A 20644-nucleotide genomic window follows, 5' to 3' on the forward strand; every position below is an offset into this window, starting at 1 on the left:
AGTGAACCCAGAACTCCGCGTTCCCCAGGAAATCTCAGGCCTTCATTCTCAAGTAAGATGCGGTGGCCGCAGCTTCGGCCCTAACCCAACCTCGCAAGAGAAAGCCAGGGGCCTGGGAGCCCCTCGGATTGCAAGAGCGCGCATCACTTTACCAGCCCGCGGCCAGCCTCTGCGGGCCGGAAACGCAGTGTTTTGATTGGCTGAAATCTGGGTCATGTGCTCCACCCCAGATTCCTAAATGCAGCCCCGCGCTGACCCCGGAGAAGGAGCAGAAAGCGGAGGGAAATCACTTACGAAAATCTTAAGGAGAAGGCGCAGAGGATGCTGGAGGAGGAATTACAAATGATCCGCACCGTGGGAAACAGGGACAGGGTACTCTCAGCAGTAATAATAATTCGTGGAAGGCTAACTTCCACTGGGTGCCATTCTAAGCACATCTCAGGTGTAGATCCTGGTAACAGTCTTATGGGTCGGCAGTATCATTAGTCCCAACGTCACAGAAAAAGCATGGAGAGGTTAAAGTAACTTGCCCAAATTTACACGACCAGGAAAAAAAAAAAAAAGTCAGAACCAGTAACGAGACCCAGGCAATCAGCTATAGAGCCCATGGCCCTGACTACACCTCTGCAAACAATACGGCAGCTGCAGACACCTGGAGGAAGCGGGGCCCCGGCATGTAACAGGTGTTCGCTGTTTGCCAAAGGAATCAATAAATGGTGCAATGGTTTCACCTACGTGAATTTATAGCCTCGGACTGCAAGTGACTTGACTTCTGGGAAAATGCTTTATACTGCTTCCATATCCCCCTAGGCTGGAGGTTCAGAGCGGGTGCTGACATTTTTTTTTTTTTAGGGGGAAATGAATAAGTAAGTGATCATGGTGAAAAGAAATGCCCTCTCCAGGCCACCTTAGATTTCATCCACCTTAAATTTTTACCACGAGCGGCACTTCCCGAAACAACTTTTCTGGGTGACTCTGGTAACATTTCCTGTCTCTGCTCTTCTGGGAAAGCTTTCTTCAGAGACCGTATCCATGCCGCTCGCCAAACAGTGGATGAGGGCTGCCAGGTCCCACGTCTTGTAGACTCGCAGATGGGAGCCGGCACCTGCTCGACAGAGGGCCGCTGAGGGCTCTGGATCTTGAGGGTCGTAGGGACAGAGAAAGCCTGTGGCCTGCAGCTGGTCCCCTTCCTGGCAGAGTGTCTGCTGGGCAGCAGGTGGGCATTGCCCAAGCTCGGGATGAGCGGCTCTGCTGCTCGTGGTGCTTTTCCTCTAAGTAAGCTGGTGCTTGAGTCTGTGCTGGGCCCCCAGGGGGAGGGAATGCCTAGAGCATTCTTCAGTTCACTCATTCCCTTATCATCACTTCACGGACACTGCGGAGCACTTAGCAAGGGCTAGTCACTCTATCAGGTGCCGGAGGTTTGAAAAAAACAAGGACCAAATAGTCGTCCTCCTAACTGGGAGGTCAGGGAGCCAAGAGCAGCTGATGAGGGTGCTGCTGGAGGGGGGACAGTGGACAGCTCCCGGAGGGAGTGATCGTCTGCTCAGAGCTCAGTAGAGGGAGTGAGAGTTCAAGGTGACAGTGGGTTGAGGGGAAATGCATGCAGGCAGAAGGAAGAGACGGGGCGAAGGTGGCGAGGAGCAGTTGACAAAGGTAATGTGGTTGGAGCAGAAGCCAGGGGACAAAGGAGAGATGAAACGGGAGAGACAAGCAAGGGCCTGGCCCTGGAGGACTTAAGGATTTGTTAGGAATTTTGTCATTCACACTAGGAGGCCGACAATCCAGTCATGGATAACGGGTTTAAGAGGAAGAGATGTGATGCATTTCGAGAGAGGTCCTGCTGGCTTTTGCGTGGAAAACTGGAGCGGATGAGGGGAGATTCATTTAGAGGATACTGGAGAAATCCATACGAGAGATGGCAGAGGTTTGGACAAGAGCCAATGGCCTCGGAAAAGGATAGCGTGAGGAAACGTTTAGGACCAACCAAGTCAGCAAGACTGCTCTGTGATCGGAGCCGATTCAGGCCGATACATTTAATCAGCAAATGGTCAGTTTTTTGGCAATCATCAGGCATACCCCAAATCCTAGCCAAGAGAGAAAATCTAATCATAAATCATTTCCAAATATAATAAAATATTAGACTTTATTATATCATGTTGTATGTATTACACATTATATTTTACTGCATTAAATAAAATAGAATATAATAAAAAATATTTGAGTGTTATGTTGGATAATTAATTTGGCTAACAATGTGATATTTTGTATCCATTTTGCACCAGGCTCCTCTGGCCCTGCCTCACCTCCTCTGGCCCAGCCTCACCTCCTCTCAGCCCCCGGTTTACTTTGGCTACCGCTGTTAACAGCCACCTGGAGCGAGAGCCACCCACCAGCACCTCCCCTGGGCTACTCCTCTGCCCTGGGGCTTCCCCGCGCCTGTTTCCCTAAGGGAATTACAGAGGACCAAGGTGATCATCTTTTTAAATAGCACTCACTATATGTAAAGTGCTCAAAAAGATTAACTAGAATTACGCACCCGTGAGTCTCCTTTGGAATTGTTACAAGGGAACCCCTTGACCCCTTGATCGACGGGGGAGGGAAACACGTCATCCACGCTCTCCCCACCCCAGCAAGGGAAGCATCTCAGTCGTGTTCTACTTGGCCCTCAGGATGGTGTGCAGCGGGGCAGAACCCACTTGCCCGCTTTCTAGGGCACGTCTACACGGCTCTCCCCCTTCCTCGGCCCACCATTCCCACTCTCCCACTGCTGTTTCTTGGGATCGTTTCACAAAATAAGCTATCCGCCTGCAAGCTATTGTCTCAGGCTCTGGTTTTGGGGGGAACCTAGGCTAAGACAATTGGCACCAAAAGTGTTTCTAAAAGGCAAATGCCACCATGAGATTAGGGGACTTTGGTGACAAATGGATTTCCTCAGATCCCCTTTCCTCTGGAAAGGGCCACAGTTTGTCCTTTCTGGAACTGATGCCAGTGTCAGATAGAAGTTTGCTTTCCCTGCCACAGCACCACCGCCGGGACCAACATCCAGCCTGTCAGTGCTTCGGCTGAAACAACGACTTCATGGCACAGTGATGCGGCTGTGGGTGCACGCCCCTGAGAGCTGGGGTTCGACCTTATGCTGTCTTAGCTGGAAACAGCTGCCCGATAGAATAGTAGAAGGAACTATTCATGGTTCAGCTAAGATGTCAGCTCAAAGAAGCACCTGGTGGGGTTCTGGTTCTGTCCTTCAGAATGAAATACATGCACTGAGGGGAGCCTGGGTGGCTCAGGCGGTTGAGCGTCCAGCTCTTGACTTTCGGCTTGGATCATGATTCCAGGGTCATGGGATCGAGCCCCACATCGGGCTCTGCAGTCAGCACAGAGTCTGCTTGAGATTCTCTCTCTCCCTCTCCCTCTGCCCCTCCCCCTGCTTGCATTTTCCCTCTCTCTCTCTCTCAATACCTAAATAAAATCTTTAAAATAAAAAAAAGAATGTCATACATGCACAGACTCACAGACCAAAATACGGTACTCTCTTCCCAAGAGAGAATACTCAGGTCCAGGAAACAAAGGATGGAAGTAGAATTTTCCCTTTCCCTAGCCTTCCCAGGAGCCCGCTTGCAGATTTGGACTCCTGTTCCTCAAGTCTGAGGCTTTGCCCAGTGCCTGAAAAGTGTCAGTCACTGGTAAATTGAGAGAACCCACCATGTGTGTCTTTCTGAAAAGATGGTGGATCTAGGGCTGGCGAACGACAGAGGGAGACGAAGAGGGAGAGAGACGAAGATAAAAATGAAGCTAGTCCCCTGGCAGTGTCTCTGAGAGTTGTGGGGCGTGGGTACCAGCCCCAGAGGTGGAGGTCACCACCCAGAGACCCAGAGGAAGAGGACGCAGGCATAATAGAATTCTGCACCCAATTCCACTGCAGGGGTTTTCCCCCCAGCAAGTAATTCTGGGACACCAGCTGTGTGTACTACAATTTAACTTCATTCTGACCTGGAGACAACATCAGATTCCACAGGTTAAAGGCTCAGCCCTACAAGACGGCACCCCTGCCTCCTCCCCACTTCAGAAGCCCACTGCAAATCCAGATTGTCACCTGCACTTCCGTGAGCACAGTGGCCAAGAAGGAATTCTTGAGACGTTGTATGATGTGGCTTCGTAAGTTCATTTAAGAAGCAGTGGAACAGGACCGTGGGGAGAAAGAGCTGTACTTCTGCGGTGCGGCACTGGGGCTTATACGCTTAGTGCTCGAGGTGGAAGGGACATGTAGGGAGTGTTAGATCATAAATGTTTTCTTCAAATTTCTACTAGTGGGGGCGCCTGGGTGGCTTAGTTGGTTAAGCATCTGCCTTCAGCTCAGGTCATCATCCCAGGGCCCTGAGGTTGAGCCGGGCATCCCTGCATCAGGCTCTCTGCTCAGCAGGGAGTCTGCTTCTCACTCTGCCCCCCTCCCCCACCCTGCCCCACTCATGTTTGCAAGAATGCACTCTCTCTCTCTTTTCTCTCTCTGAAATAAATAAATAAAATCTTTTTAAAAAATTTCTACTAGTAAAACTACTTTTGAAAGATGTCTCGGGTGTTTAGCATTCAGTTCGATATTAACTGTTGGTGACATGCAGAGGCAGTCATGAAACCCTTTAAGAATGTAGCAACAAGCCCGTATTTGATCCTTATCGGAACTATGCAGGCTTTAGGTCAGCCTTCTGAGCTAAAGGTGAACGTTGTTTTGCTTCTGTACCTCATCACTTCTGACGGACCAACTGGCTATAGATCGGGGGTTTCCAACGACCCCCTTCTTGGATTTGATTAATTTGCTAGAGCAGCTCACAGATCTCAGAGAAATATTTTACGTACTAATCACCAGCTTATTATACAAGGATATAAATTGGGAACAACCACACGGAAGAGATACACAGGGCAAGGTGTGGGTAAAAGGTGTGGAGCTTCCATGCCCCCACTGCCCCCTCCCTTGCTTCCCCCCTCCCCCGCCAGAGTGCACCACTCTCCCCAAATCTCCTTGCATTCACCAACCCAGAAACTCTCTGGGCCCCTCCTTTGGGGTGTTTATGGGATCTTCATTACATAAGCATGACTGATTAAATCATGGTCCATTGGTGATTGAATTGACCCTCTTCCCTCCCTGGAGTTTCAAGGCAGGGGGGTTGGGGGCGATGGCGGTTGGCTCAACCTGATGGTTCACAGTCCTGCAGTTGGCTCCACCGGCAACTAACTCCCCAGCCTCCAGTGCTTTTGAAAAGTCATCTCACTAACATAACACAAGAAACATTCATCTCTCTTATCGTGGGAAACTCCAAGGGTTTTAGGAGCTCTGTGCCAGAAATGAGGACAAAGAACAAATATATATTTTTCTTTTTTTTTTTTGAAGTTTTATTTATTTATTTTGGGGGAGGAGGGAGCAAGAGCAGGGGGGAGTGGCAGAGGGGGAGAGAGAGAATCTTAAGCAGACTCCCCAGTGAGTTTGGAGCCCTATGTGGGGGTTGATCCCAGGACCCCGAGATCACGACCTGAGCCGAAATCAAGAGTCAGAAACTCAACTGACTGTGCCACCCAGGCGCCCCTTTAAGGATTTATTTATTTATTTTAGAGAGAGCCAAATATATATTTCTTAATATAAATCACAATATTACACATAAGCAAAGGCCACATACAAGCCAGGTCCAGAGTCCAGGGCAAAACTGAGGCATAAAGGGACTGCTTGAGAAGAGATCTAAGCCTGAAGAACCCAGCTGAAGACAAACAGTAGGCCTCCAAAAATCCAGGAGGAGAAGGATACCCAAGGCCATGGGCTTCTATCTCACATCCTAGCTGTTAGGGTACCTTTCAGATGAGGCCCTTAATGTTTCACCTGGAGGCTGGTGTTTCCAAAGAAGAGAGCATCCTACGGGTGTGCATGTCCATGACTGGTAGGCCCTCTAGCAGCCCTTGGGCAAGGTCTTACGACAGAGCAGGGACCGCAGCGCCTTCACCACAGGTCTCATTGCCACAAATTTCGACCTCCAACATGACCTGCACCAAAGGCTACATGGGATATCTCATTGTTTTTGTTTGTTTAGTTTTAAAGATTTTACTTATTTATTTGCCGGAGAGAGAGAGAGAGAGCGTGTGCACACAAGCACGGGAGCAGCAGGCAGAGGGAGAGGGAGAAGCAGACTCCCCGCTGACTGAGGAGCCCAACATGGGGCTCGATCCCAGGACCCTGGGATCATGACCTGAGCTGAAGGCAGATGCTTAACCAACTGAACCACCCAGGCATCCTGATATGTCATTGTTTTTATTCTGGTTGTCACAAGAGTGTTGATTTGTTCAATGTAAACACTTAGAATACACTACAAACTTAAGAACAATGTTTTAGCATTCCTTTACTTTTTAAAAAATGAGATGTATTGAGGTACTACTTACATCCAATGAAATTCAATCTTTTTATATGGATTTGACAAATAGTTGTGTGCCTGTGACCACAATCAACATATGCAGCATTTCCTTTACCCCCCAAAGTTCTCTGGATCCCCTTTGTATTCAGTCCTCTCCCTTCCCCCTCAGCCCGCATCAACCACTGCTTTGATGTCTGTCCCCAGAGTTTTGCCTTTTCTAGGTGCTGTGATGGAATCAGAGTCTGAAGCCTTTTGCGAGTGGTTCCTCTCACTTAGCAAGTGGCATTTGGAATCAATCCAAGTATCTCGTGTTATCAGTGGTTCGTTGTGGTTTTGTTGCTAAGTAGCATGACGTCGTATGATGTGTTACCACAAACTTGTTTACTTCTTATACATTTATTTACAGGAGTTCATTCTTTCACAATTCTGGAGACAAGAAGTTCAACGTCAAGATGCCTACAAGCCTCTGGGAGATTCCGTTTCTTATCTCCTCCAGCTTCTGGTGGCTCCAGGTGTTCCAGGGCTAGGAACCGTGTAACTCCAATCTCTGCCTCCACCCCCACATGGCCTTCTTCACCTTGTCTCCCTCTGTGTGTCACTTACAAGGACAGTTGTCTTTGAGTTTGGGACTCAATTTGGATAATTCAGGATGATCTCAACTCAAGGTTTTTTATTATTTTTTTCTTCAAATTTTTATTTAAATTCTAGTTAGTTGACATATAGTGTAACATTAGTTTCAGGAGTAGAATTTAATGATTCATCACTTACATATAACACCCAGTGCCCATCATGACGAGTGCCCTCCTTCATACGATCACCCATCTAGCGCATCCCCCACCCACTTCCCTCCATCAACCCTCAGTTCGCTCTCTATTGTTTGGAGTCTCTTATGGTTTGTTTGCCTCTCTCTTTTTTCCCTTTCCCACATGTTCATCTGTGTTGTTTCTTAAATTCCACATATGAGTAAAATCATATGGTATTTGTCTTTCTCTGACTTATTTTGCTTAGCCTCATACACTCTACCTCCATCTACATCATTGCAAAAGGCAAGATTTCATTCTTTTTTTTTAAAGATTTTATTTATTTATTCGACAGAGAGATAGAGACAGCCAGTGAGAGAGAGAACTCAAGCAGGGGGAGTGGGAGAGGAAGAAGCAGGCTCACAGCAGAAGAGCCTGATGTGGGGCTCGATCCCATAATGTCAGGACCATGCCCTGAGCTGAAGGCAGACGCTTAATCGCTGTGCCACCCAGGCGCCCCAAGATTTCATTCTTTTTGATGGCTGAGTAATATTCCGTTTATATATATATAACTACCTCTTCTTTATCCATTCATCAGTCGATGGACACTTGGGCTCCTTGCATAGTTTGGCTATTGTTGATAATGCTGCTATACACATCAGGGTTTATGTACCCCTTCGAATCTGTATTTTTGTATCCTTTGGGTAAATACCTAGTAGTGCAACTGCTGGGTCATAGGATAGTTCCATTTTTAACTTTTTGAGGAACCTCCATACTATTCTCCAGAGTGGCTGCACCAGCTCACATTCCCACCAACAGTGTAAGACGGTTCCCCTCTCCGCACATCCTTGCCAGCACCTGTTGTTTTCTGCGTTGTTAATTTTAGCCATTCTGACAGGTGTGAGATGCTATCTCATTGTGGTTTTGATTTGCGTTTCCCTGGTGATGAGTGATGTTGAGCATCTTTTCATGTGTCTGTTGACCATCTGGATGTCTTCTTTGGAGAAATGTCTGTTCATGTCTTCGGCCCATTTCTTAACTGGATTATTTGTTTTTTTACCTCGACCGTAGCAACTTCTTACTAGACAGGTTGACAGAAGCAAGTGAAACAAAAGCAAAAATGAACTATTGGGACTTCATCAAGATTAAAAGCTGTTGCACAGCAAAGAAAACAATCAACAAAATGGAAAAGTATCGTACGGAATGGGAGAAGATACTTGCAAATGACATATCTGATAAAGGGTTAGTATCCAAAATCTATGATGATCCTTACTTTAATTACATCTGCAAGGATCCTTTCTCAAAAAAAAAGGTCCCATTCACAGGTTCCAAGGATTAGCATGTGGATATAACTTTAGGGGCAGGGGCTACCATTCAACCCAGTACATATGGATGGACCAGTTTGTTTATTCTTTCACCAGATGATGGACAACTGGGGTGTTTCTAGTTTGGGGACATTATTCAATGCAACTGCTCTAAACATCCACAAGCCTTTGCCCAGACTTGTGCTTTCAGTGCCTTGAGTGTGGGATCAGAGGGTCATGCTTTCACTTTGTAACATATGAGCTGCTTCAAGATATGGAAGTGGCCTCTCTCTCTCTGTCCACCTCGGGGCGGCTATGCCCAGGACCCGGACCCCAGCTCTTACCACTCTTCTGCTCTGCCCTGGCTTTAGGCAAGTTCTGGCTTGGTCTTCCTACCCTGTCCCCTGCCCCCAGGTCCCTGTCCTTCCAGAATCAAGGACATTTATAGAAACTGGCCTTTAGAGAGGAAGAGGCTGAGCAGGGCCCTGGGAGAGAATCTCATTCCCCTGGGCCTGCTTCCTCAGGCGCCAGGCTCCAGGCTCGGATGTGGCAGTTTCTCTCTCACCGTGCCCTGATCAGGAGCTGGGGGCAGGCTGGGGAAGCCACAGAGAGATGCCACACACAACTGAGCCAGCCCACCTGGGGCTGCAGCCGAGCGCCCCCAAACAGACCCGCCGAGCTGCTGTTTTATAATCAACCTGTAATTGCATTATCTCAAAAAATAAATGAAGAGTCATTATCGCTAATCTGCTCGGGCTCCGCCGCTGAGACAGGAACTCCAACAGTCGGGCCTGTGTTTGGCTACACATGTCCTCCTGTGGGTTCAAAGGAGACTTCTGTTTAATGTCAACATTTGCTTTTGAAACTTTTTTTGTTTTGCGGTGTTTTCATTATTTGCTTCTGTGTTGTCCTTGCCCAGCGTGAGAACACCCGGATGCCGGGGCCCTAACCCGGTCTTTGGGCATCTGTGAGATCCTGCACACCTGTGTGACCCTCGAACACCGGCTTATCTTGCACGGACAAGGATACCCTCAGACTCCCGGAGACAGAAGAGCCAGTGCAGCTGTTTGGAAACATGCTTGCTGGTGGCTGACCTGTTCCCCAGGGAAGGCAGCCTCCTCCCCTGCAGTGAGAAAGCTCTTGCTGGGGACGGAGAGCCCCGACACGGTCTCCACCTCCCGCACCCATCATTGATTGGCTCAGAGGCTCTTTCGTGTCTCTGTCTTTGACCTTCTGGCTACAGGGCAGTCCTAACTCAGCCCGTCTCTGCTCTGCACGGTGTCCTTGGAGGCTCCACGCCATCCCTTCTGCTCCAGGATTCATTCCCCTCCACTTAGAAAGCCCCTCTCTTGTGTGTGTAAGTGTTGGTCTTTGCCTCTGCCCTTCTTTATATTTTTATCAGAATTGGATTTGGTGTTTATGCCTGACTCATGGTTAAAATTTTAGAATGAAAACCATAAAATCTCTACTTGTGTCTGTCTGTTATGTGTGATATTTTCCCTCCTCCAGATGGTGTTACCAAATTCATTTATAAAATCCCTTGAGGAAACTTTATTCTAATTGGTTTAGATAATTGCTTATATAAATTAAATATTCCTAAAATTCCTGGGAATATAGAAATATTTTTCAAATTCACTTTATGATAAATAAGATTGTTTCAGTATTATAGGTTTCATTAAAAAACAGCCATGTCTTCCTAATTGTTAACATTAAATACAATACAGGGGGCGCCTGGGTGGCTCAGTGGTTAAGCGTCTGCCTTCGGCTCAGGGCGTGATCCCAGGGTCCTGGGATCGAGCCCCACATCAGGCTCCTCTGCTATGAGCCTGCTTCTTCCTCTCCCACTCCCCCCTGCTTGTGTTCCCTCTCTCATTGGCTGTCTCTCTAAAAAAAAAAAAAATACAATGCAGGCACACGTTCTTATTCTATTTGAACTAACTAATCAAATAAGCGAATATTATATTTGTTATATGTGTAAGACTATAAAAATTATAAATTTGAGTGTAAGCAAATAAAGTTATTCTAACAAACTAAAAAAGAAAGAAAGAAAAGCAAGCAAGCAAGCCCCTCTCTAACCATCTGTGGGTTGAAATGCCTCGGTGTTTGCAGGAATTCGAAATCCTAACAGAGTGTCTGTTTCCCCGGCAGAGATGGAGAAATCTGCCTCATTTCCCTCGCAGTTCGCTTTTATATTCTCTGCTACCCCGGGGGGCATCCTGAATCGTGTGCAGCCTAATTCAAGATGACAAACGTGGTTTCTGGGAGGCTGAGAACACGGAGCAATCGCCCTTCTTACTAGAGAACCAGATGGTTGTTCTGACGCAGGTAACTCCCCTGCCCCACCCCTCCACCAGCTGATAAATCTCGGGGGTGGGGTGGGTGGGTGGGTGAAAAGCCAGTTGTCTTCACACATAATGCAGGTTTGCCTTTTCTCTTCCAAGCAGGCTGCCTTCCGCTGAAAAGCGTCGCTGAGTCTCCACGAGACCCAGATCGAATGCAGCACCAGGCGAATGGCTCCTTCATGCCAGCCACCTGCCGCATCCGACTGCATTTTTACATTTATCAACGACCTCTGTGAGGCAGATGTCGTCATCCTCACTTTAGAGATGAGAACACTGAAGCTTACAGAAGTCAAGTGAGGAGTCCAAGACGGCGAGATAGGAGAGCTGCAAAACCTGACCCTGAGCCCGGGTCTGTGACCCTTGCCATGCTGCCTTCCCCCAGCGCTGACGTGATTGACGATCCGCTCTTGGACCTGTTAGTCGCTCTGAGCCTCAGTTTCCTCCTCCATGAAATGGGAATAAGAAGTTCTGCTTTCCAGAGTTGTTGAGCGCTTTGAACTTAAGATCGGGGGTAAAGCAGCATAGTTTGTGGCACATGAGAGCTCCGCAAATAGTACCACCGTCTGATGACAGGTGGCCGTGGAATCTTCCGCTACCATCTGTGACAATCCCCCCACGTTACAGATGAGGAGACAGAGGCCAGAGAGTTTAGGGGAACTTTAGGGGCCAGGCGATGTGTTAGAGAGAGACCGGGACTGACATGCAGATGTCCTGAATCCATGTTCGCGCTCTTTCAACTACAGATTCGAGTTCATCAAAGGTGACTTTTGGAAGAAAGGAATGTTTGTATCTTGGCCTCTGAGCTTCTTAGCTGCATTCCAGGCCCCTCCCTACACCCCTTCCTTCCCTCCCTCCTTCCCTCCCACCCTTCCTTCCTTCCTTTACTTTTTGATACCAAATTGCAATTGAGGTAAAGTTACAAAGGAAAGACAGATGTGGGCAGATAGTTCTTGACCCTTGGTTCCCAATCTGGGGTCCCTGGATCCGTATCAGCATCACCTAGGAACTCATTAGAAGTGCAATTTCTTGGGCTCAACCCAGACCTCTTGAGTCAGAAACTCTCTTAAAATGGAGATTAAAAATATATATATTGTATCCATAAAAGACATTAAGAAGGGGATGTTATGAAAAAACAAGAGCTTTAGAAAATTAAAAAAAAATAGAGCCAAATGAGAAAATGGAGAGGAAAGATAAAAGAAAAAGTAGAGGAAATCTCTCTGAAAAATGGAATAAAAAAACAAAGTAATGAAAAACAAAGAATGAAAGACAAGAAAATTAAAGAATTGGTCAGGGTGATGGGGTTGGGAGGGCCATCTGACTGGTAGGAATTCTGGAAAGAGAGAACAGAGACAATGGAGGGAAAGAAATTTCAAAGAAAAAACACTGGAGAAAATTCCACCAAAGCACCAAAGTTCATAAGCCCTTCCCACTTCCTTTTACCTAATAATGGAAATCTTCATTGAAAAAAACTCCCCAAGACACTAAGTCNAATTCCACCAAAGCACCAAAGTTCATAAGCCCTTCCCACTTCCTTTTACCTAATAATGGAAATCTTCATTGAAAAAAACTCCCCAAGACACTAAATCGANAAAGATTTTATTTATTTGACAGAGATAGAGACAGCCAGCGAGAGAGGGAACACAAGCAGGGGGAGTGGGAGAGGAAGAAGCAGGCTCATAGCAGAGGAGCCTGAGGTGGGGCTCGAACCCACAACGCGGGGATCACGCCCTGAGCTGAAGGCAGACGCTCAACCGCTGTGCCACCCAGGCGCCCNGAAAAAACACTGGAGAAAATTCCACCAAAGCACCAAAGTTCATAAGCCCTTCCCACTTCCTTTTACCTAATAATGGAAATCTTCATTGAAAAAAACTCCCCAAGACACTAAATCGATTTTTTATTATCCCATATTCTTGGCTGCCAAGAATCCCTTCATTCCCACTGTTGATATTCTTGTCTCTGCATTGTGTCTCTGGTCTTGAGTATTTCCCATCACTTCTAGACTTCCAGAATAAGTCATTCTTTACCAAGCTTCTGAATTAAAACATAAGCCTGGGTTTTCAAGGTAGATTGGACACACCACCCAGCAGTGTGACTAAGAAACAGTCCTCCATTCAGCAAATATTTACTGAGCAACTACTATGGGCCAGGCACCATGCCAGGGTCTGGGGACACAGCAAGGAACAAAACAAAGCTCCTGATCAAGGAATTTTCATGCTGGTTGGTGGACAGAAATAAACAAGTTGGGGGCACCTGGGTGGCACAGCGGTTAAGCGTCTGCCTTCGGCTCAGGGCATGATCCCGGCGTTATGGGATCGAGCCCCACATCGGGCTCCTCCGCTATGAGCCTGCTTCTTCCTCTCCCACTCCCCCTGCTTGTGTTCCCTCTCTCGCTGGCTGTCTCTGTCTCTGTCAAATAAATAAATAAAATCTTAAAAAAGAAATAAACAAGTTGACAAGTAAATACACAAAGTGTCAGGTGGCGATAAGCACAGTGAATAAAAAACAAATCAAGGGTACAGAGAGCATAGGGAGTAGACGTACAGTTTTGCATAAGGTGTATAAAGATGGTAACCTGTGGGAAGTGACGGCATAGATCTTAGGGACATCAGAGGAAGAGTGTTCCAGACGGTTCTCCGTAGTTTCACTGTTCAGCATTTTTGCCACAAGCATTTTTACCACATAACTAATTGGCCATAAGGCAATTTTGCCATAAAAGATAAAACCATGAAAAATCAGAGAGGGACATTCATTAAAAAGAACATAATGACGTGAGAAAAATGAATAACAAAGTTAAAAACTTTATTGCAAAATACAAAATATTTTTTAGTACAATTGAAATGTGTGTAGATTCACAGCAATGCACAAACAACAGTTTTTATTTTGTGGGTTCTACCTAAACACTTGTCTTTGACGTCTTTCGTTCATAGTATTACATTTTTTTGCTTGTTGATTTGTCTCCTTGTTCAGTATTGTATTTTTTTCATCGCTAAAATTTCTTCCTTAAGAGACGTATCAGTTGTTATATACTAGGATACGTGTGTGTAATTGAGTTTTGTGTTGCATTCTGAAAGTTCTCTGCACTGTTTTTATTCTTGGCATATTGTCATATGTCCCAAAGTTCTATGGGAAATGTGGGTTCAAAACTCTGTACCACTGTACAGACCATTATGAAGGCTAAGGTTTATATAAAAATGGGAGTGCTGCATCAATGGGGAAATGAGACCAAACTGTCAAACCTAACAGTCAACCAGTTATTATTTTTTATTAATTTATGGCAAAATCGCCTTATAGCCAATTAGTTATGCAGCGAAGATGTCCACGGCAAAGATGCTTATGGCAAAAATAGTGGATGCTCTTTGAGACCTGGGAACCACCAATGCAAAGGCCCTGAGGTGAGAGCGTGTTGGATGAAATCTAGGAAAGACAAAAGAAGTCACTGTGTCTGGAATAGAGTGGGCCCAGGGAGAGGGAGAAAGATGAGGACCAAGAGTAGCAAGGCAGGTGAGGGTCATGAGGAGGACTTTGGATTTTACTCTGAGCAAGATGGGAAGTCAATGGACAGATTTAAGCAGCAGAGGGACACATTTTCAAAGAATCCCTCTAAGAGGGCCAGGGAGGAAGCAGGAGGAGCAGTTAGAAAATGACTGTAGGGGCGCCTGGGTGGCACAGCGGTTAAGCGTCTGCCTTCGGCTCAGGGCGTGATCCCGTGTTATGGGTTCGAGCCCCACGTCAGGCTCCTCTGCTGTGAGCCTGCTTCTTCCTCTCCTACTCCCCCCTGCTTGTGTTCCCTCTCTCGCTGGCTGTCTCTATCCTGTCAAATAAATAAATAAAATCTTTAAAAAAAAAAAAAGAAAATGACTGTAATCACCCACGTGACAGCCAATGGTGGCTTGGCTCACAGTGGTGCTGGTAGAGGTGATAGAAACGGTCAGAGTTTTAATGTATTTTGAAGGAGTTCTTGGCTACCTTTGCTGATGGACAGGATGTGGGATGTGAGAGCAAGAAATGAATCAAGATTGACTTCAAGTTTTCTCCTTAAGCCATTGGAAGAATGGAGGCACCATTTACCTAAAGGGGAAGATGGGCTTGGGGAAGGAGGAGAGGTGAGGATTAGGGAAGGGGGAAAAGGGGTAAGGGAGGAAATTGCAGGTTAGCCTTCAGATGTCGAGTAAGCAGGTATATCCACAATTCTGGAGCGCAGGTGGAAGTCTGGGCAGGAAAGAGGATGTGGGTGGTCGTCTCCATGTAGACATGAGAGGGGGACAGATCACCGTGGGGGGAGTGTAGTTGGGGAAGAGGAGGGGACCGGACTTTGCCCTGGGACTGTCCCAGGTCTGCAGGCTGAGGAGGTGAGAAGGAGCTAGCAGAGCAGACTGACAGAGATGCCACAAAGCTTGGTGTCCTGGAAGTCAAGTGAAAGAGGGTTTCAGAAAGGAGAGAATCATGAGTTGTGGCAAGGAAGTGAGGAAAGGATGCCCAAAGCCTTAAAGCAATAGCGTAATAAAGCGCCTTCCATCTGGCTCATAAAAGGTGGGTTTGCAAATACTTTTCCTCAACAGTTCCGTGTTTCATATGCTTTAATGTGCGGCTTTCGATCTTTTTAAATATCTCCACTTCGGCTACACGGGTTAGGAAGGGAAACATACAAGAGCGGAGTGTCCGCTTGCCCTGGGCTCCGGTGCCCGCGGGCCCGTCTTTCTCCGCCTGTCCGCGGTGGGCCCAACTCCAGGATAGGTGCCCGAAGCTCTGCTCTTGAACAGCCCGTGTTCAAATCCAGGACAGGAAATGTTAAACATCACATTCCAGAGAGACCCCTGGTGCTGTTACCACGTATTCAGAGCTGGAGTGGGGGTGGCAGTGGCGTATGATGGCTACGTGCGTGTGTGTGTGTGTGTGTGTGTGTGTGTCCGCCTTTGGGCTAGTCACGTTTCTGGGCTTCTCCTACTTCGCCTCTCTCTGCTCCCCTTGCATCTCCAGTCCGCTTCGCTGGCGGGAACTTGATACTGTTGATGTCATTTAGACCTAAGATCACAGTGAGGGGACGAAAACATGGCCTCCCGAGAGCCAGGCCACAGAGAAGCGTCCCTGCCGCGCAGCTGGGCCAGCTTGAGCCAAGATGGACTCGCGAAGGTTTTTGTCACGTTTCAGTCTCTCTGAACTTGCAGAATTGGTCTCGGGAGTAAGGGAGCTTAAAAATGAGGGGTTTTGGTGGTGTTTTTCCAGCCGAAGACTTGTCAAGCGCAGGGTTGTGCACCGTCCCTCTAGCTTCCGGGTGCGCCAGCTTCCGGGACGCCGCGGGGCTCGGGGTCTCTGACGCGCGGTGGCGGCGCCAAGGCTCCTGCGCGGCCTGCCGGTACACCGCGTGGGGACGTCTCCGATTTTACACCGGCTGCGTGATGCCGTTACGAGCACCTGCCCAGCCCATCGGTGGTTGGGCGTGGAGCGAGGAGAGACAGTTTAGCTCCGGCCTTGGCGTTAACTCAGGAAGGCTTGGGGCAGCCGGCTGCTCGAGCGGTCGGGGCCGCACGCGACTCTTATCTTGGGCTTGAGTTCAATTAAAAAAAGAAAAAAAATAGTAACGCTTATCTAAAACCACTATTAGTGAGTTCATAGTGACTTGGAAAACACTGATGTTCGTGATACATAATCACTTTTATGGAGTAAAGAGGCACTTCACTCTTTCCGCCCATCACCCCCATTTCTGGCTACCCCGTGGGGGGTCTCCGGGCAGCAGCACCACGGCTGCCTGGGAGTTCGTTAGAAATGCAGGATGTCAAGACCCACGCCCACCGACCGACTATAAAGTTGGAGAGGTGCTGCCCTGGGCTCAGTATCGGAACCCCTTTCTTACCTACACCTTTCCTTGGTGATCCCATCAGGCTATGGCATTAAACGCCGTCCACCTGGGAGGGCCTCCCAGATATGTGTCTCCAGCACAGACTGCGCCCCTGAACTCCAGACCTGGACACCTAACTGCTCACTTGACATTTTAGCGTGAAGTCTAATAGTCATCTCAAAATTAGCATACCTCAAATCTACTCTGGACCCCCGTCCCCCAACCCCACCTTCCGTCTTCCCTATCTTGTACATGGCATCTCCATTCTCCTGGCTGCCCTCCGTGTAGGCGGGAGGTCACTGCCGAATCAAACCAGCAGGGATGGCAGGCCGGCTGCTGTAACGGGCTCCCTGAGTCCACCTGCTGAGCAGCACGAGGGTCCCGGAAGTCCTCACGTGGTCCTCAGCCTCGGCCTCCATCCCTGCCTCCAGCTGGGTTGGCTCTTCCCTAAGGAGGGGCGCGCTCTCCCTCTGGAAAGTGGGCAGATGGGAATCCTGGAGTCACAGCCTGTTTCCTGATGGGCTTTCCCACATAGGACTGTCCCACCCTCTTCTCTCGATGCCCCGCCTTCCACAGCTCCTCGCCCACAGCTCCACGCAGGGCTACCTCGAGGTGGCTGAGGCCAACCCCAAGACAAGTTCCTCGGCCAGCTGCACCTGCCTGTGACGTGTGCACAGCACCCCGCAGCAAGAAGGGGCATACTCATTAAAGACAGCCTGTCTTCATGCTGAACATAACATACTCAGGACCTCCAGCAGACAACAGCAGTCGTCACCCATATAAACCCCGGGACACTGCTGGGCTGTTGCGATGGTCAGGTCCCAGGATCTCTGACCTCCAGATGAGTGCAGTCTGAGCCCTTATTAGGTAACTCTATGTGTGCAGTACATAAGTAAGTTTTATGTATACATCTAGCCTCTCTGCTAGAAGGCAAGCTCCACGTCAGCAGAGTTTTTATTGCCGTGTCTGCAGTGGCTGGCTGTAATAGAGCAAAATTAACGAATTCAGCAAAGTTATGAATACAGAGTAAGGGGCAGGGGCCAAGAACACGAACACATACTAATGAAGGGTCACTCCATTCCACGAGGAAGACATGAGGCTCAGTGAACTGCTTTTCCCCTAACACCGTTGGATATTCTTCCCACCTGACCCTGGTAACCTGTCCTATTTATACAATACCATGGAACAACCAATTCCCATGCCCCACTAGTACCCCTGTGGTCCCGTGACACTGAAGAACGTGCCCTTGACCGCGCACACCCGGACTCTCCCAGCTCCTTGCCTTCCATTAGTCCGAACCCCAGCACTTCTTACCCGTCAAAATCCTGAACGCCTCACTCTCTGAGGCACTGTTCAAATGCTACCTTCTCTCTGCTCTCTTGAGATGTTTTAGTACTGCCTCCAAGCCCTTATCTACCCCAACTAATTACAGGTCCAGTGGGCCTGGGTTTGAATCTCAGCTTTGCCACCTGAAGCCGTGGAACCCTGCAAATGACCCTTTCTTGCCTTTTTCTTCATTTCTTCATCGGTAAAGTTAAGGTAACAATAGCAAGACTTACATATCAGGACACTAGTTACAAGTAATAAAAACCTATTTAGGTTAACTCAAGCGCTGAAGGGAAACGGTAAGGATAATGGGTTACCTCTAGGAACTCAAGGGCGGGAATCTAGTTGAGTCTCAGTAAGGGGGTGGGAGTGCTCCCAGTTTTCTTTGGGTGTCTGCTTCATGCTCCCTATAAACCAGTTCACTTTGCATGTCAATTCCTATGGCAAAACAAGGCCCATGTGATCTCCCACCTGCTTCCTGCACAATCACCTGCAGAAACGCACAGGAAGTTCCTTCAGCGGTCCTGGGTCTATCAGCTACCACGGGGGTTAAAAAAAAAAAAAAAAAAAGCACACAGTTCCCAAGAGCCTATCCTGTGGAAGGAACTTTTTAAAAGGCTAAAAGGCTAGAGGAGATGGGAGGGCTTTTCCTAACTTGGCTCACAATCTGAGGCATCCTTCTCAAAACTGTCTAGGAAAATGGCTCATAGGACTTGAGGAATAAGAAATGTTTTCATGTAAAGCCTTTAGCACAGAGAATACACTTAATACATTTTATTACGGAATAAATCGCTTGTAGCCCTCTAGAGTGATTGCCTAGCGTCTGTTGCCCCACCTTGGCAACTTCAATTTCCTTTGTGGGTAATTATCTCTTTCCGTACTGATTGTCAGTCCAGGACTCATCACAGGAACCAAAGAGCCCCTAGAGGTTCCTTTGAAGTGACCTTTTCTTTAAAAGCACAGAGAGTGCCAGTGACCTAGGCTCATAAGACCAGTTGCTGTTATCGGCAAAGCTGCATCTGGAGATGACTTGGGGCTGAGACAGGGAATGCACAGGGGCAGGGGCTCCCTGAGCAGAGCTCTTATGAAGCCAGCCCCTTAACCTGCCGAGTTCTATTTCTAAGCATGATTCAGGCGTACCTTCAATCCTGTGGGCTTTTCTTACAACATCCCTTTCCTTAAGTAACCAGTCTTAGTTTCTGACTTTAAAAACTATTTTAACTCCAATAATGGCTATCACAGTTAAGGTGTACATTTTTAAATCTTTGAGATATTACATGCAAAACAGTCGTATCACTGTTTTCTTGAATGAGTAAGCAACAACCGGGCTTGAGGACCAAACTCACACTCATCCTGAAAGACTTCAAGCCAAATGGACTCCTGAACCCGAACGAGGGCAACCACAGCAGGTGTCTGCGCTTTGAGGCAAAACAGAGCCAGGACCACAGCTAAGGGCTTTTCATATGTGTCCCTCCTAATAACTATGTGTCATTTCCCCCCACTTACAAATGGGACAAAAGAATAGTGGAGAGCTGCAGAATCAATCACCCAATCACTGGTGGAACGGTGTTTGATTTGAGCACCAATCACTCAAGTCACTATTCATACCCTGGTCTCTGAGCTCTGGTCTTCCTAATGCCAACATCGTAGGTCCAAAAACATCTGAAGTTAGAATTGATTACTAAACCTATTAGATGAAGACCCACTATCTTCAACTGGAAGATGGAAAATGTTTTGAAGCGTACAGGCTCATTCTCTCTAGGGTTATAAAATTCAGCCCATGATTTACATGTAAGGCTTGGATAGGGGGACTAGCCAAGAGGTTAGCCAGGAGATATTAACATAATAACAACAGTAACAATTTTAATAAACGCCTAGCAACTGAATAGCACTTTTGAGTTTATAAAGCATTTTCAACCTTAGAACTACTGTTTGGATTTTTCAACTTCTCTAGGGCTGTTTTTCTCAACTGCAAAATCTGAGGATCGAAATGGAACAGCTGTTCCCTATAAAGTTCCTTAAGACCGAACTTGTCACAGAACCACTCCCTAGTAACCCGAGTCCCTTGATCCTTTGGTAACTGGGACTTGGGAGTCTGGTGTGTGGCCCTTAGGAGCAGGATCCTGGGCTTGTCTCTTCATCTAACAGGCATGAGCTCACAGGGTTGTGGTGAGGATTACATAGTGGCCATCAAACAATTTACGAGTGGCCAAAGTGACTTCTCCCAGTCCATTCATCATCTTAGCTAACTATGAGAAACCCCAACCAGGACTTATGATGCTATAAACCCAAATACCGTCATCGAGACGGACATCCAGTATGTTGTTTAAACTGTAACCCACAAGGTTTTTAGGATGAGCCTTCTATGGATGGACTGAACCGTGCCCCCACTCCATCCATTCATGTTGCATCCCTAACTCCCAATGACTCCATCTGGAGATAGGGTCCTTGGGAGGTTAATTAAGGTTGAATGAGGTCTTAAGGGTGGGGCCCTATTCAGATAGGACTGTGGCCTTCAGAAAAGACACAGATCTCTCTCTCTGCCATGTGAGGCCACTCCGAGGGTGGCCGTCTGCAAGCCATTAAGAGTTGTCACCTGAACCTGCCCACGCTGGCACCCTGATCTGACTTCCAGCCTCCAGAACTGGAAGAAAATCAATTTCTGTTGTTTAAACCACCCAGTCCATGGTATTTTCTTATGACACCC

At 47.6% G+C, this 20644-nt stretch overlaps 1 long non-coding RNA gene across 3 annotated transcripts; it reads left to right on the top strand.

The window, feature by feature from the left end:
- Positions 1-8727: 8727 nt before the first annotated feature.
- On the top strand, positions 8728-12257 carry LOC117804453. Of its 3 annotated transcripts, none has more exons than XR_004628921.1 (3): positions 8728-9790; positions 10582-10758; positions 10854-12257. It is a non-coding gene; the product is annotated as an uncharacterized LOC117804453 (long non-coding RNA). The 3 variants fall into 3 exon arrangements; XR_004628919.1 differs by having other exon boundaries at positions 8734-9790; positions 10875-12257; XR_004628920.1 differs by having other exon boundaries at positions 8735-9790; positions 10878-12257.
- Positions 12258-20644: the final 8387 nt, after the last annotated feature.

This window comes from Ailuropoda melanoleuca, chromosome 11, assembly GCF_002007445.2.
Source record: "Ailuropoda melanoleuca isolate Jingjing chromosome 11, ASM200744v2, whole genome shotgun sequence".
Classification (NCBI taxonomy): domain Eukaryota; kingdom Metazoa; phylum Chordata; class Mammalia; order Carnivora; family Ursidae; genus Ailuropoda; species Ailuropoda melanoleuca.